Raw genomic sequence first — 8,460 nt, forward strand, 5'->3', positions numbered from 1 at the left:
GTAACTTTTCAGACTTTGATTAAAGATAACTTCGGCAAACAATTTTTTCCCGTGTATTAATTTGCACGGATTAATTGTTCACCACAAGGCTAGTAATATCCGCTAACAAAGTAAATAGGGTCAATTTTGATTTCATGCCGACTTTAAGGATTCCCTAATCACACGTACATACACACACAAAAATAACCAAACTCAAAATACACCAAAAGAGGGAACACAGCACACAGGAGGAAACCACCACCGAGGACACCGACGCCACCACTTCTGGCACTCAGCACTAAAAGAAGAGCATTCAATTAATAACAATAGAAAAATCAAACAATAAATAAATCAAAGAACACAAACATAGAAAAATACTTTTCTTTTCACACTTAAACCAAAGAATATATAAACTAATCAAAAGTCACTTAATCATAATCAAACAACCAAAACCACGCACACACACACACACACACACACACACACACACACACACACACACACACACACACACACGCACACGCACACGCACACGCACACACACGCACATAAACACAGACAGGCCACAGAAAGGCAAAGTTAGTATTTATGTCCCAGTCACTGAGATACAGACTGGTCAAACTCCCAATTTGCGCGACGAATCCCGCGCTGTAAAGTGCATAAAGGCGTTCAGAACCCGGAGTGAGCTCCTATAGCTTTCCCCAGTTAACAGTCTGTCGTTAAACAGAAATCAGTTGAGACAAACAATCCATAGAAACAAAACAGCAGCATGGCGGGAAGGGAGAGTCTCGTGCAGATAACGGCGCCAGCAAGTGCTTCACAGTCCCGTCAGGGAGCTGCACATCTATAAACCCATCGTGTCGTTAATACAGCTGCATGAAGCCAGTAAGCACAACACCACCCGGTTCCGTTACAGGGACGATCGGATTTATGACAGGAGAAACACTATCCAATAACCGCGACTGCACCACGAACGCGAGAGGACCCACAGCGGAAGTGCGCCTCTGACGCTAACAACATAGAGTGTCACGAGGGCCCACCCTCTGCCCATATAGCATGCAGTTCCGTCCTGATTGGTCCAGAGAGCGTGATTTGACACCACTACAATCAATCAACCTGCTACAATCACATTTAAATGTAATGCTTGAATTTCCCATTAAAAGTAATTTTAAACCAGTACTCACCATGATCTGCTCATGCCAAACAGTATGAAATTGTATGGGTTCATCAATAGTTACCTCTGGATGGATTCCAGGGTTGATGCAGCCTCAGGTTGGTACTCCAGGTTGAATATATAGAAAGAAGCGAAGAAGAGGGTTAACTGACTGGATGACCACTGGATGACCACCTTTCCTTCTACGCAGAGCATCTATTTTTTCGATGTCAGGATGGAATCTCCTAAAAAACAAATTTGATAACTTGACCTTATAGGGCCGAATTATCTCTTAGAACCAAATCAGAAACTGTTATAAGCACATCAACTGGTATAAGTCTGAATGACAACCTCACCCAGCATGATTATTCTTGGTGTAGTGGGAAGAGACAACTGAGCTTCAGCATCTGCATGGATACTGGTGACCTGCATGCAAAAGGTCAAACAGAAGGAGTGCTTATGTGGGAGGCAGCAATAAATCTTTATACATCTAAAAATATATATTCATTGGCCATTATATGAATCCAGTATAATAATTACATCAGCAAGAAGGAAAATGGCATCATCTTTCTCTCTAAAGAAGGTCATCATCAGCAATATGACAGCGATTGTTGAGTCCATGTTTTCGCCTTGGAGACGTTCAATGTCGGCAAGAACAGTCTTCACTTCTTTTGTCCAGCGAAGAAGCTGAAATTTTAAGAACTGGAGCACCCTCCTTCCTTTTCCAGCAATGCATTCTCTCAGCCTTTCGTCAAGCTCGATCCCAGTCAGTGAAGTGAAGTGCTGCATTAAAAACTTCTTCATAAACAGGAAAGGCCATTCTCTTTTCAATTCATGTACACTAGTGAAGGTGTGGAGTTTATTGCACTGCGCTTTACTTGCATAAGTTAAGACCATCAAATCATTCACTCTTGCACGGTCTGCTCCACTTGGTCCTTCCTGAGAGAAAATTTATTTAAAGGTGCATAGCATTCTGAGTTTTTGCAGAACTATGCCACCTCTGGCGGCAAGCGAAACTGCAGCCAGAGATGTACACGCACTAAACAAAAGTTTTCTTTTTTTTATCTTACGTGGAGTTTGCGTTGGTGTTTGAAATGAACTACAAGCAGGTCTCTTACAATCCATCTTCTACGGAGAATGCCGGCGAATACACAAACCTGCCAGACATAGCTATGTGAGCGTGCTGTGAACGCGCATGACGTCACGCCCAGTCTCAAATTCCGGCCCGAATCCCTCTTATTTATTTTACTTTACAGGATTATAGAGACAATCTCAGTGATCAGAGAAGGGCTCATTCAGCCCATCAGGCAATTGTTTAAGCATGTATGGGTTAGAAAAACGGGTATTTTTAACATGAAAAGTTGCTTAATGCACCTTTAAGTTCTTCTTTTTTATGATGTAGAGAGTCTATTGTCTCTCCTTCTGGTAATTGAGATGGCTGCCAGTTTATACATCCATAACTGTCAGTTTTAGCAACTTTGTCTGGCTGTGCTGGGTGGACATCATTAGTATCAGCAGGTCTTTTTGGCTTTCTGAGACGGGCAAGGGTGTTGTTTCGGTTAAGGTTATCCACTCTATTTTTCAGTCGTGAGGACAACGTGAAGTATCCATTGCCCATTCTGTCACCTTCATCTGTTCACCTTCATCTGTCATCAAAGCTACCAGGCTATTTGTCAACTACACTTTTAGCAATTACTGTACATTGACTCCATGTTGGGTTTAAGCATTTTTCTCTCATGGCATCTACATTTATTCTAACCATTCCATGTCTGTGTCTTCTGGGATTGTGTTCTGAGCGAGACATCTTTGTAGAGTGGGCCTAGTCTTCTCCCATGGAATTTTAAATGTCGAAGTCCATATTTTATTTTGCAAAGGAACGCTGCACTGTGGTGAAGTCATTATTGAGGAGACTTCGAATTCAGTTACTGGAGTTAATGTCAGTGTAATTGTGTCGCTTGCTGCATTGTCACTTGGCTGACTGTGCTGTGTACCACCACCACCTAAAAATAAAAACATAAAAAAGACCAAAAAAGGGGAAAGCACAGACAGAGTCTAATAAAGACAGAGTACAAATTTAAATGAGACAAATAAAGTTACCATAATAAAAGAACACGAACTTAGATTTTTTTTTATTACAAAACAACTATGCAAAACTTCAAGTAACATTTGAACTCTGAAAAGCAAGGCAATACATTTTTTTATTTTTTATTTACAACATTTAGAGAATACATTTGCAAAATGTTTTACCTCTGTTGTTAAATGCATGTAGAAGTTTTCTGTTATCAATCAATGAAATCATTTGTTTTAAATAATCCTCTGTTGTCATCTGAGGTCCTTATGCCAATGTTAGAGAGATGTTCAAGAAGACATGTCAGCGTCTCCTCATTCAAGTGGGCAAGTGTGCCCTTCATGATTGTCTCCATGTTGTCTTGCGATCTAAACAGATACAATGGTGAAGCACAACAAGTTTGTGATCCAAATGTATATCTATAAACAAATCTATAAACAGACACTGGTTGATAGTCTGCAAGCCTGTCGACACAAACACACACATAACGAGTCTCGCTGTCGTGCTGTACACAGTGCACACCAAGATCCAACACTGGCACTGACTGATATCTCTCTGAAACAAAATACACCTTTTCCTGGCAGACTATTATCAGAGCAATCTTCCCTAGCACAGATCCACCATCACTAACATCAAGTACAACACCCATTCCCTTCTTATATGTTGTACGTTTGTATGTGGTAGAAAGTGACAGATCCGCACACCGAATAAGCTCCCATTCAAACGAAATTTATTGGTGACGTTTCGGGCCTACATGGCCCTTCCTCAGACTAACAGGAAGTATGCAAACAGTTACCTTTTTTAAAGTCTATATCACGTGATCACACCATCACACAAATTGGATACACCCATCAACATACATTGATAAATACACATTTAAACATCGTGTCCAACACAGAGTAAGAATTAAACATTTACATATTTTTACATATTGATTCCCCCTATTAAATTGTCAAACATATATATTTTTTAACCATATATCTTATTCCAGTGTAAAACAAACACATTACAGATGGTATATCATTTAATCAGAAAATGACATCATTTAATCAAGGCAGCTGTTATTTCAACATTACATTATTAGTACAGAAAACATTAAAAAATTCAAAGAGACTATATGTATTACCATTCAAAAAGACTTTCCGTACGTCAAGAAAAACATCTATGAAAAAACCATCTATGAAAGGACAGAGAATCAAACACATTATTCAAAAATCCATACTAGGGTAAAAGTCAGATGGGGATTCGGACAATTTTTAAACTTGATCAGACAAGTAAAAAAGCATCTGTTATAAACTCAGCATTTCATTATTTATATACAGAGGAACAGCTTATTCAAAGAGACTATACCTACAAAAATAGAGACTATAGAGTTACTAGAAAAATAGAAATATAAATATAGAAAAATAGAGAATCTAAAAAACCACATAGATTATTCAAATCATCCATTAATTTAGAAACGGTCTAATATCAAAATCCTCATTGAGGCCTCTGGGCGCTAAAGTATTTAATGTATGAATCCAGAAAAGTTCCCTCTTCAAAAGTAAATTATCCACATTACCACCCCTTCGAGGACATTTGATATTCTCAATTCCCACATATTTTAAACTAGCTATATTGTGTTTGGCATTCATGAAATGTACAGCCACAGGGCTAGATGTCACACCATTTCTAATCGCACTCCGATGTTCTGAAATTCTAGTTTTTAATGCTCTAGTGGTCTTACCTATGTATGACAGTCCACAAGGGCATGTCAACATATAAATTACATTTGTAGTAGAGCATGTGATTATCTCTTTTATCTTATATTTACTGCCATTATGTGGATGGTTAAATGTATTAGTTTTATAAGTAAAATGGCATTGTTGGCATCTTCCACAAGGGTAGTTACCTGTAGGTAGATCGTTTAAGAAATGAGGTGTAGTCAAAGAAGGTACATCAGCTCGTACTAATCTATTACGTAGGTTAGCTGGTTTTTTAAATATCACTCGAGGAGGATGTTGAAAACAGGATTGTAATGTTGGATCTGAATTAAGAATGTGCCAATGTTGTTTAATGGTACCCTCTATAGCTTTAGCTACCGGTGAGTACTGGATGGCACATACTATTCTATTCTCATCTTTCCTGATCATTTTCTTTTTCAAACAGTCTGATTGTGATACATTTTCAAAACGTGTTGATGCCTCATCTATCCAGGATTCCTTATATCCCCTTTCTGTAAACCGTTTTTTCAAAATCGATCCCTGACGCATAAAATCATCATCAGAACTACAGATTCGTCTGATCCTATTGAATTGAGAGATGGGTAAATTTCTTTTAAGGTGAATAGGATGGTATGACTCACCATGTAGGATGGAATTTCTGTCTGTGGGTTTTCGATAGAGATCAGTTTTCAACCTGTTATTCTCCTTAACAATCAAAATGTCCAGAAAGTTCATTTTTTCTTTATCCGATGCAATAGTGAATTTCAAATGATCATTCTTGGAATTGACAAAGGAAAAAAATTCTTCTAACAGTTTTTCAGATCCTGTCCATAAGAAAAATATATCGTCGAGGTACCTCCTCCAGACTGATATGTAGTCCAGGTAGGGATTTTCTTGAGCGTTGTAAATATTTTCCTGTTCAAATAGTCCAACATATAAAGAAGCAAAGCTGGGTGACATTTTTGATCCCATCGCGACACCCGAGATCTGGAGAAAAAAGTCGTTGTCATATAAAAAGGCATTAGATGTCAGGACCTCTTTAGTCAACTCCAACAGACATTGGGTACTAGGAGTAGTCTCAGATCTGGAATTTAAAAAAGTCTGTGTAGCCCGTAATCCCTCTTCAAAAGGCACATTGGTATACAGGGATTCGATATCCATTGTCACTAGTAGATCGGATTCAGTAACTTTTTCGATTGACTTGATTACTTTTAAAAAATCCATAGAGTCTCTTGTATATGAGGGTAATGTCATAACCAAAGGTTGTAGAGAATGGTCAATGAAGGCAGATATCTTTTCGGTCAGTGAGCCCATGGCTGATATAATAGGTCTTCCTGGAGGTATATCTGTGAATGTTTTATGAATTTTTGGTAGAATATAGAGTACTGGCATAATCGGAAATTCAACCTTCATGAAAGCATGTTCCTGTTTGGTAATCATATCCCTTTTTAAACAGCTATCCAGGAGATTATGGATTCGTTTTTTAAATTCATTGGTTGGATTAGAGTTCAATTGTTGATAAAAAGTTGGATTAGCCAGTTGTCTTCGTATTTCTTGATCATATGTATCCCGATCCAGTACAACAATTGCCCCTCCTTTATCAGCACTTTGAATCACCACAGATTTGTCATCTTGTAATATTTTAAGTGCATCTCTTTGTTCTTTATTTAAATTATCTGCTACTTTATATTCTCTCTTGTTCTTTAAAATTGTGGTAACATCCCTTTCCACCAACCTACAATAGGTGTCTAGTGAAGAATTCCTGTATTTTGGTGGAATGAAGGTCGATTTACCTTTAAAATGGTAGGTTTTTCTAGAGGCAAACGTCTCGGGGATGTGTTCAACACAAGCAAGAGTGGGGTCCGTCTCCATATTTCGCACAGTAATCTCCGGTATTGATGGGCTTTTGAACCATTCTTTCAGTCTTAGGTTTCGGTAAAATTTCTGTAGATCAATAACAGTATTAAATTCATTTACTCCAGTAGTTGGTACAAAAGAGAGACCTCTACTCAATGCTTCGTATGTGGTAGGAGATAAGGGCTTACTGGATAAATTAATCACATTTTGTACCTGGGGTTCCGTCTGCTTCTCAGGAGCCGGCTTCCGTATTCCACGTCTGCACTTCCTCTTGTATTCTTTTTTCTTACATGTGTTTCGTTCGTGCCTCCTAAAAAACTCTCCGAGTTAGTGCTTGTGTAATCCGTATCCAATGATGATGAGCTAGCATACGTTCGATCTTGTTTGTGATAACGTTATTGCCATGACAGTTTTGGTCTCGTACTCGGCCGGTCCGTCGCAGGTGATCGCCATCTATAGACAGTGCCCCTCTGGTAATCTCCCATATCTCTCTCAAATTTTTTCTTTTTAAATTCTTTAATCTCCTTCTCCAATGTCTGTCTTATATTTTCACATTCGTTCAGCATTTCCTTCCGTCTTTCTTCATTTGTGATTTTCTCCTCTAGATCAAGTTTAAAACGTTGTATTTCCTCTTTTATCTTCTGTAGTTGGAGGGAGGTTTCTTGTATAGTTAAAGCCATCAAATCCAAAGAACATTTGTTTAAGATTTCACACCAACGTTCACAGAAAGTCTCATTTTCCTTACCCAGCATCGGAATTTTGATGATCCGTAATCCTCTCGGAATTTTTTTCAGTCTCAGATAATCACTCAATGTACGTTTGTATGTGACCATGGCTGTCTCCATGATGCTACCAGTCAAATTACTGAGTCGTACAGCTTCTTGAATGGCGAAATTATACATGTGGGCATTAAACTCATTAGCCTGACCTACTTGAAGAACAAGAGGAAAGACATTACCAGCATGAAGATACGCCTGAAGCAACTGGTGCCTTTCTGCCAGAGTACTGGAGAGGTTTTTGAAGTTGTGAAGCGTCCGTGCACACTGCTTAAAATATGTGTGCTTACTCTCAAACCGCATTGTCCAAAGACGAATGAGAGGACCAAATTTAAGGATTAGGTCTGGATAGTGGAGAAAGAAGTAGTGTTTTGGTTTGATAGGGTGTCTCTACAATTTCCCTGAGCCTTAAACACAACTGCCACACTTGGTCTTTAAAGGCATTTTTGATCCTTCACCGATCAGCTTGTTATTGGTAGTGTGATGTGGACTCGTAGGAGACGGTTAATTCTTGGAAAGATATCGCATGGGCATGCATCGAGCACCTCCACAAGTGATGGAAATGCCCTGCCATTTGATACTTTTCTTTCTAGCTGCTGAACAAACACCTCATGTTCAGAATCATCAACAGCGATGTTAAAGTGTGCACCGGCTGGCCAAAGTCTTTTTGCCGAAGGTGTTCGACTGAGGCAAGAAGCAGCGGCTGCTCTCATTAACCCGTACGTGTCAGCCTTAAAACGGGTGTTCAGTTCCATGATCTGCCTGTCTAGTATATCATTCCACAATTGTTTCAGGTCATAGTTTTCCTTGACAGGTGATGCTTTGCCCATGGTAGACTCAATCAACATATCGCCCAACTTAGCCCAACTCTTTCGTGCCCCAGTCGCGCCCCAGTACTCCTCCTTTATTGCCGGACATAACCGA

At 39.2% G+C, this 8,460-nt stretch overlaps 1 long non-coding RNA gene across 1 annotated transcript; it reads right to left on the reverse strand.

The window, feature by feature from the left end:
- Positions 1–1,246: 1,246 nt before the first annotated feature.
- LOC306984648 lies at positions 1,247–1,819 on the reverse strand. Its single transcript, XR_013794589.1, has 3 exons — positions 1,673–1,819; positions 1,489–1,558; positions 1,247–1,258 (listed from the first exon to the last, which is right to left on the reverse strand). It is a non-coding gene; the product is annotated as an uncharacterized lncRNA (long non-coding RNA).
- Positions 1,820–8,460: the final 6,641 nt, after the last annotated feature.

This window comes from Phoxinus phoxinus, assembly GCF_949152265.1.
Source record: "Phoxinus phoxinus genome assembly, chromosome: 17".
NCBI classification, from domain to species: Eukaryota; Metazoa; Chordata; class Actinopteri; order Cypriniformes; family Leuciscidae; genus Phoxinus; species Phoxinus phoxinus.